The sequence below is a fragment of the Myotis yumanensis genome, unplaced genomic scaffold (assembly GCF_028538775.1).
Source record: "Myotis yumanensis isolate MYYU_CA2020_CCGP unplaced genomic scaffold, mMyoYum1.0.hap1 SCAF_2, whole genome shotgun sequence".
Taxonomy (NCBI): domain Eukaryota; kingdom Metazoa; phylum Chordata; class Mammalia; order Chiroptera; family Vespertilionidae; genus Myotis; species Myotis yumanensis.
The window spans coordinates 64,961,263-64,969,873 of record NW_027223753.1 but is presented as its reverse complement, the minus strand read 5'-3'; the positions used below and the strand labels follow the sequence as shown (position 1 = coordinate 64,969,873).

At 44.7% G+C, this 8,611-nt stretch overlaps 1 non-coding gene across 1 annotated transcript; it reads right to left on the bottom strand.

Annotated features, from left to right (window-relative positions):
• Nucleotides 1–5,629: 5,629 nt before the first annotated feature.
• LOC139004729 (small nucleolar RNA SNORA33) lies at nucleotides 5,630–5,759 on the bottom strand. The gene has a single exon (XR_011470563.1). It is a non-coding gene; the product is annotated as a small nucleolar RNA SNORA33 (small nucleolar RNA).
• Nucleotides 5,760–8,611: the final 2,852 nt, after the last annotated feature.

Genomic DNA, 8,611 nt, shown 5'->3' with positions numbered 1-8,611 from the left:
AATCATTCATGGAGATAAAGTACGATTGCCTAGGCTAATTAAAACGCTAAAGAAGAATTGAATTGGAACAGGATAATACAACCCACTTATAGAGATGTCATGAAAATTAGCTAGTCAGTATTCATGGGTTGAACACAAAGAAAAATTGTTATTGATTTATATATAATGTCTCTGTTGTGTCTTCCAAAGTCTCTTCAGTTAATATATAACAGGGGGAGGCAACACCAAATGTTAAGTTTAGGAGCCATCCATCATGCCTCCTACTTTTCTTTCTCTTTCTCTCTTTCTTCCTTCCTTCCTTCCTTCCTTCCTCCTTCCTTCCTTCCTTCCTTCCTTCCTTCCTTCTTTCTCCTCTTCCTTCCTTCCTTCCTTTCCTTCCTTCCTTCCTTCCTTCCTTCCTTCCTTCCTTTCTTTCTTTCTTTCTTTTCTTTCTTTCTTTCTTTCTTCTTCTTTCTTCTTTCTTTCTTTCTTCTTCTTTCTTTCTTTCTTTCTTCTTTCTTTCTTTCTTTCTTTCTTTCTTTCTTCTTTCTTTCTCTTCCAATCAAAGAATAAAATCAGTAGCAAAGATAGCAATGCTTCTCTCGGCAGCAGGATGGAAACAAGCAGAAAGAGCTGGCTTTGGACCGAGGACAATTTTTTTTTGGGGGGGGGGGCATTACAAATGTATTGTTGATTATTGCGAAAAGCACCCTGAAGCTGCCCAGGAAATAGAAGTGGAGCTAGAACTTAGTAAAGAGATGATGAGTCTTCTTCCAACAAAAGTGGTAAGATTTAGAACCAAAGATGACCCTGACTTAAAATCCTCATTTTTAATGAAAGAAAATGTGTAATATTGAATATATTTTCCCCCCTAGTCAAAGGGGTCCAATTCCATTGTGACATTTTTATTTTATTTTTTTAAAATATGTTTGTATTGCTTTTAGAGAGGAAGGAAGGAAAAGGGAGGGAGGGCGGGAGGGAGAGATAGAGATAGAGGTAGAGATAGAGGTAGAGATAGAGGTAGAGATAGAGATAGAGATAGAGATAGAGATAGAGATAGAGAAACATCAACCGGAACCCGCAACCTGGGCATGTGCCCTGACTGGGAATCCAGCCGGCGACCTTTGCAACCTTTCAGTGCTCAGGAGGACTGAGCTACCCAGACCAGAGTCCATCGTGATGCTTACTTTTATAGCCAAATGAGTGCAGTTTGAACTTGAGGTACAGACAGACCAGCTGAGTTTTTGCTAGGACCTTTATACACGTAATTATATAAATTGCCTTTTTAAAGTGACATATGATTGGTATTTTAGATTGCTTGTTTCCTATTTAAATATAAACCTTTCCTGCCTCATTTTCTAAAGGAAGGTTCTTTGTTGTTTAGTATTTGATGGATCCTTTAAGAGGAACAATGCTGGGTAATATACCTGGTAGACAGGCCTGTTATTATATTAAAATTGAAAAAGTAACTTCCTATAGTTATTCTTTTCTAATTTTTACTTCCTAAATTCACAAAGAAATCCTTCCTTCTTAAAAATATTAAAAAGTAAGTTAAATTGTTGTAAAGTAGTTGGCCTCATTTACAGGGGGAAAAGGCCTCATTGGAAATATAACAAATCAACTTGTTTCACTAATAAAAGGTTCTATTTACTCTTTTTTGGGGGGTAAGAATTAATGTGAATGACCCATGTCCTGTGTGGTTCAGGGTTCAGGCTCTGGAAGAGGGGCCGTACGCAAATGACAGAGAAAAGAAATAATAATTTGGAAATTGGGGGGCCAGGCGGGAGCCCATCCCAAGAGGAAGGACTCCACTTGTGCTCAGGCCTTGCCACCCTTTTATTCAGTTTGGGATACACCTATAGCCCTTAGGCAGGCAATTTCCAGTAACAGACAGACTATCTTTTTTTTTTTTTTTTTAATATATTTTATTGATTTTTTACAGAGAGAAAGGGAGAGAGATAGAGAGCTAGAAACATTGATGAGAGAGAAACATCAATCAGCTGCCTCCTGCACACTCCCGACTGGGGATGTGCCCGCAACCCAGGTACATGCCCTTGACCGGAATCGAACCTGGGACCCCTCAGTCCGCAGGCCGACGCTCCATCCACTGAGCCAAACCGGCTTCGGCAGACTATCTTATCAGTAAGGATATACATGACTATCTGGTGGGGAAGTTGCTTCAGCTACCCTTGTCTCAACTAAATAATTTGTGCATAGCTCTGTCCTTTGCCAGGGCTCAAGGATCACTAGCATTTCAGGCTCCTTGTCCATAGGCGGCTTCCCACAAATTAATTAAAATTTTTTTTTAATCCTCACTTGAGGATGTTTTTTTTAAAATTGATTTTAGAGAGATAGGAAGGGGGAGAGATAGAGAAACATCCCAGCCAGGGACTGAACCTGCAACTTAGGTATGTGCCCTCACCATGAATCAAATCCGCAAACTTTTGGTGTATGAGACAATGCTCCAACCCACCTAGCAAAGCAACCAGGGCAAGAATTGATTTTTGATACTTCAAAGGTATTGCCTTATTTGAAGCCAGAGAAGAATATTTGTTCAGTAATATTGCACAGATAAAAAACATTAAAATTTCAGTCATTGAATAAATCCTTATTGAGATACTACTATGTGCCAGAATAGTCTTAATTGGTTACAGTTTCTCATCAGAATATATATATATATATATATATATATATATATATATATATATATACCTTTAAGCACTGTTGGAAAAGCATATGTGCTTCACAATAACATTGTTAATACATGTTAGTGAGTTTAAGAAAAGCAGAATTGAAATGGAGTCACTTTCCGGTACAAAAATCAAGATCAGTTGTAAATTAAAAAAAAAATTTTTTTTTGGATAATTGAAGTTTTATTCTTGGAAATTGGTAGTTGTTGGGGCCCTGCCCCAGCAGGTCCAGGGGTTCCCAAAGGTGTGGACGGAGTCGGTGAAGAAGGAATGACACGGAGACAGCGTTCAGTTGATCAGAAGCCTAGCCAGGTTCTCTAGTCAGGTTCTCCAGCCAGGTTCTCACCAGGTTCTCCAGCCAGGTTCTCCAGTTGTAAAATTTGATTCAGAGAATAGCTCTGTATGTTGGTTTGCCTATTAATTTGCTTTGGAAAGTTTAGGACTAGGTCACCTCTAAGATTCTGTAATATTTATATCTACACTAATAAAAGAGAAAAATGGTAATTGGCGTACGACCGCTACCCTTCCCATTGGCTAATCAGCATATCCTTATGCAAATTCACTGTCAGCCAAGATGGCGGCCGGCAGCCAGGCAGCTGGAAGCGAACATGAGGCTTGCTTGCTCCAGTGACTGCAGACTCCAACGTTCCCCGCCTGCCTTGCCGGCCTCTGAGCTGGCAGTTTGAAACATTCTAACAAATATAGGCCCGGGATCTCAGAGCTGAAGTTATACATTGTTTCGATTATAGAAGGGCAAACAAACCAGCAGCAGAAGCCTCAGAGCTAGAGCCAGAGCTAAAGCTGGCCCAGAAGAAAAAATAAAAAAAAGAAAAAAAAGGAGCGGTTGGGAGCTTCAGTCAAAACCGGCAGCCTGAAAGCAGCCCTCAGCCCCTCACCCAGACTGGCCAGGCACCCCAGTGGGGACCCCACCCTGATCCAGGACACCCTCCAGGGCAAACAAGCCAGCCCCCAGGCCTCTATCCTATATAGTAAAAGGGTAATATGCCTCCCAGCACCGGGATCAGCGGAGCCGAGAGGTCTCCTGGCACCGGATCAGCATGACAGGGTGCAGCGCCCAAACCCCCTGATTGCCCTGAGGCCGTGTGTGTGACAGGGTGCGGCGTCCCAACCCCCTGATCGGCCCTGCTCTGTGTGTGACTGGGGGTGGCGCCCCAACCCCCCCGCCTCCACGGGCTTTGCTCTGTCTGTGACGGGGTAGAGCCATAACCTCCCCATCGGCCCTGCCCTGAGTGTGACAGTAGTGGTGCCCCAATCCCCTGATCCGCGCTGCTCTGTGTGTGACAGGGGGCAGTGCCCTAACTCCCCTATCGGCCCTACTCTGTGCGTGACGGGGGAGCTCCCCAACCCCCTGATGGGCCCTGCTCTGTGCGTGATGGGGGGGGCAGCGCCCCAACCCCCTGATTGGCCCTGCTCTGTGCATCACAGGGGGTGGTGCCGCAACCTCCCCATTGACCCTGCCTTGAGTGTGATAGGGGGCAGTGCCCCAACCCCCCAATCAGTCCTACCCTGAGCGTGACTGAGGGTGGCATCACAACCTCCCAATCTGCCCTGCTCTGTGCATGACAGGGGGCAGCGCCCCAACTCCCCAATCGGCCCTGCTCTGAGCCCGACCAGGGGCTGCACCTAGGGATTGGGCCTGCCCTCTGCCACCCAGGAGCAGGCCTAAGCCAGCAGGTCGTTATCTCCCGAGGGGTCCCAGACTGCGAGAGGGCACAGGCTGGGCTGAGGGACTCCTCCTTCCCCCGCCGAGTGCACAAATTTTTGTGCACCGGGCCTCTAGAATATATAATATATATATATATATACTAGAGGCCCGGTGCATGAAATTCATGCACATTAAAAGGGAATTAAGAAGAGGAAATATTTTAATATTGCTATTTGTTCTTTCTCTATAATAGAAGTGTCAGAGATGAAAGAAAATTAGTAAAATGTATATGAAAATCTTCCTCTTGTGAACATCTGGAGCATGTTGTGGGACCCAGAGTCAAGTCCCTGCCCACCAGCATGCATCTCCAAATCACGCAAGACCCAGACCCGGCCGGCCCCCACCCCCGTCAAGCCCCACTGGGCAGGGGGCGCAGCCTCAGGTCCCCTGTCAAGCCCCACTGGGTGGGGGTGGGGGGCGCAACCTCAGGTCCCCAGTTAAGCCCTGCTGGGCGGAGGGTGCAATCTCAGGTCCCCCAGCGCACTCTCAGGTTCCCTGGCCCAGCGCCAGAATGGGGGGCATGGCCTGAGGTCCCGCTTCAAGCCCCACTGGGCTGGGGGCGTGGCCTGAGGTCCCCTGTCAAGCCCCACTGGGTGGGGGGTGCAGCCTCAGGTCCCTGCTGATCACTCATTACAGCTCGTTATGTGAACCCCGCCCCCGCTGTGGGCACAGCCATCTTGTGTTATGGGAACCCTGCCTCCATGGAGGGTGCAGCCATCTTGTGACAGCGTGACAGAGTGAGGGTCAATTTGCATATTAATTCTTTATTATATAGGATGACAAACATCTTGCTTTTCCTTTGAGCTCAATCTGCCAGGGGAAAAAAATCTTTGAGTGTTAACAGCAATATGAAATTCCTTCAATATTTCAATGTTTATTATATCTACTGTGGATCAGGCACTGTTCTCACTTTTCTAAGTAAAGAAGATACAGTGATTAATGAGATAAACAAGGTCCTGTTCTCATGGAGGTAGTGAACAAGTAAGAGAGGTGATGAGTGTTATTCAGAAAGGAACCAGAGTGATATAGAAACTTTTAATAAAAAGGTGTGTTTTTTTTTAGCTATAGTGATCTGGAATGTCCTCTGAAAAGGTGGGCGTTGACACTGAGCTGAGAACTGGATGGTAGAAAAGACAGCAAAGTAAAGATTCTTTGGTTGAGTATTCCAGGGAATGCTAGGCCTTCAGGCTCAAACAAGCTTTGGAAGGCATTAGGTATTTTATTATTGTTTTTTTTTTATAGCCATTTTCAGGGTTCTTAATGATTTGGATGTCTTTAAGGCTCATAACATGGCTTTACTATTGCCAGCTTTCTCTAAATTTTTGCAGAAACACATTCAGGTAAGCAGACTCACTGGCTGGCTTTGGACCTAGACATTTTAAAGAATTGCACAGCAGATCATAAAACTCCATTGCACTTATGAAGTATGGTTCATTAGCTTTTTGATGAAACATTCAAGGGGCATCTGTTTTCCCTTCTCTGTTCTCCTCCCTTCCCACCTTTACCATTAGAGACCATTTCGGAGTAAATTATGACCTGTTCTCCAGCCTGATTATTCTGAGTCTGCCTGGCTTGACTGCCTCCTTCCTCCTGCCAACCTGCATCCCCCCATCTCATAGCTTCTTAGCCCTAACCTCTGAGAGCACAGAAGCAGAAACAAAGAGGAAGGACTCAAGCCAATTTATTATGGGTCTTGGTAGTGGTGCTGGTAAGAGGTTTGCTGGGAAAGGAGACAGGAATTATGCTGCCTGGGAGCTCTAAGGCTAGAGTTTGCAGAAATTAGGCTTACAAGTAGCCACAGTGGGCATTGTGTAGGGAGGTAAAGGAACAGTGGGGATGGGTTATGAAGGAAGGCTTAGACCACTGGCTTCCAGTACCTGATGGTGTTGGAACTAAAGATATGGGAGGGATTAGTGTGAGAGAAGGAGAGGAAAGCTTAGAGAATTTACCATCTCTAGAAACTCTGGGACCTTATCATGAGCATAGCAGGCTCACCACTTAATGGTTTTATCTAAGTTTCAGTTGTCTCATCTGTAGAGTGAGGACAACAATCTCTATCCCATAGTGTTGTAAGAATGAAATTAGAGAATGAGTGTAAAGTATTGTACTCCATACAATGACTGGCATATTGTAAATGAATGGCACCTATATATTTTTTTAATCCTCACTTGAGGACATGCTTACAGAGAGGAAGAGAGGCAGGGAGGGAGGGAAGGAGAGAGAGAGAGAGAGAGAGAGAGAGAGAGAGAGAGAGAGAGAGAGAGAGAGAGAGAAACATCGATGGGTTGCCTTCCATACATGCCCCTACTGAGGATCAAACCCAAAACCAAGGACTGTGCCCTGACCAGAATTAAACTGGCAACTTTTTGGTACATAGGATGATGCTCAACTAACTGAGCCACTTCACTCCAGCTGGCACCTATTATTATTAATACTATTAGTATTATTATATTTTATTTTAATGGTGTTCTCTTGTCCTACTAGAGAGGGCATAAGAGCCCCTCCGTGGAAACTATGACTCTGGCTAAAAAGAACAATAAAGATTATATAGATTTGTTACCTTTAAAAGAGACAAATTTATAGAGCATATATTCAATTATGGCTGAATTTTGGAATAAACTCTTTCAAACTCTTCCCTTCTTCCTGGCAAAATTATACTCTAAGCATTTTCACTTGCTCACCAAATTACTCATTAGCAATGACCTATTTAATTAATAGGATTAGTAAAATGGTATTACAATTCAGCTTAATTTAGTAGCTTGCAGCAATATTTTGGGGGCCTGTCATTCTCTTTTATTGTTCCTGCAGGTAAGTCAGCTTTAAAGTGAAAGACAAAAAAAGGTATTTTTAATCTGGTTTTTTTTTAAACAGGTGGTTCTCAAACATGTGCATCAGCATCAGCTGGAGGGCTTTTTGAAACACAAGACGGCTGGATCCCAGCCCCAGAGACTCCCAGGCTGCAGTTGAGAGCACCTGCTGTAAGTCAAGGCTGATTTCTCTGCACTTTCAGCTGTCGTGGCAATGGGGCTGAAAGATCTCTACTTGGCTTAATGAACTCCGTAGGTTTTTTTAGTTGGCTAAGCAGTAGTTTATAGCCACTTTATATTAAGAACCTTTTTTCAGGTCTGCAAAGTGTCCAGAACTGCAATTTGTCTTCCACCGCAGTCCTCATCGGGACATGTTCCTGAAAGAACTGTGTGTATGTACACTGGAAGAGCTCTTGTGCTTGGGGTTGTGCTTTGAGAGGCCCATAACAGGGCAGGAAGACATGGCCTGTTACCATGCCATAGTGCTCTGACTTCCGTATCTGTCTGAAGAAGCAGGCACTGGGGACTGTAGATGGCATTGAAGAAGGGGGTGGGCTTGGGGTTAGCAAGAAGCACAGGTGCCTGGGTAAGATCCCTGTCACCATGAGGTTATTGAGGCGGTGGGTCCCCGTGAGTTGTGTAGGAGACAAAAGGAGCTCTATCATGCAACTGCTGTAAGAATTTGAGTCCTCATGAGCAACTTGCGTATAATGGAACTACTGTATATTAAATAGCATTCCATACCCGCTTCTGTAGAACGCTGCCTCAGGGGCCAGTGGTGACCTTCCCATCTTAACCAATGTACAGCCTGCTAAACCCTGCTTTACTGGCAGTGGCCACGGAAAGTTTGTAAGGCAACTGGGATAGGAGTGTGAGATGGTGAGGAGGCCAAAACTGTGCTGGAATGAGACAGGAGGGTGGCCCTTGAGTCCCATCAGGAGGTAGGAAGGAGGAGGATTGGTTTGTGGACATAAGTATCCTGGAGATGGGTAGTAATCTCTAGGGAAGGGGAATCCTCCACTTCCTTATGCTCTGACAGGTGAGGTCTCGGAGTCATTGTATTTCAGGGTGTTAGAGTGAGGCATTTTTTGCTCATCTGTACTCCCAGGTTGATGAAAACTGCAATACAGCAGTTGCGTAACAATGAACCCTGAATCAGGGCAAGAGCTCTGGTCTGGTAAGTTAGCTCTGTTTTGGTGCTTGACATTGTCTTCAGTGTCTGCCCTAGTGAGTGGCCTTCTGCTGTTTGCAGGTTGATCATGCTTTGCTTCCTTCCTTACTTTGGCTGCTAGAGTCTGAGTCAGATTTGTCATTCATGCATGACAATTGAGCAAGATATATTGTGCATTTTTGACTATTTTTTTTCATTTTTCATTTGCATATTTACTTTCCCCTGTTATATGGTATAT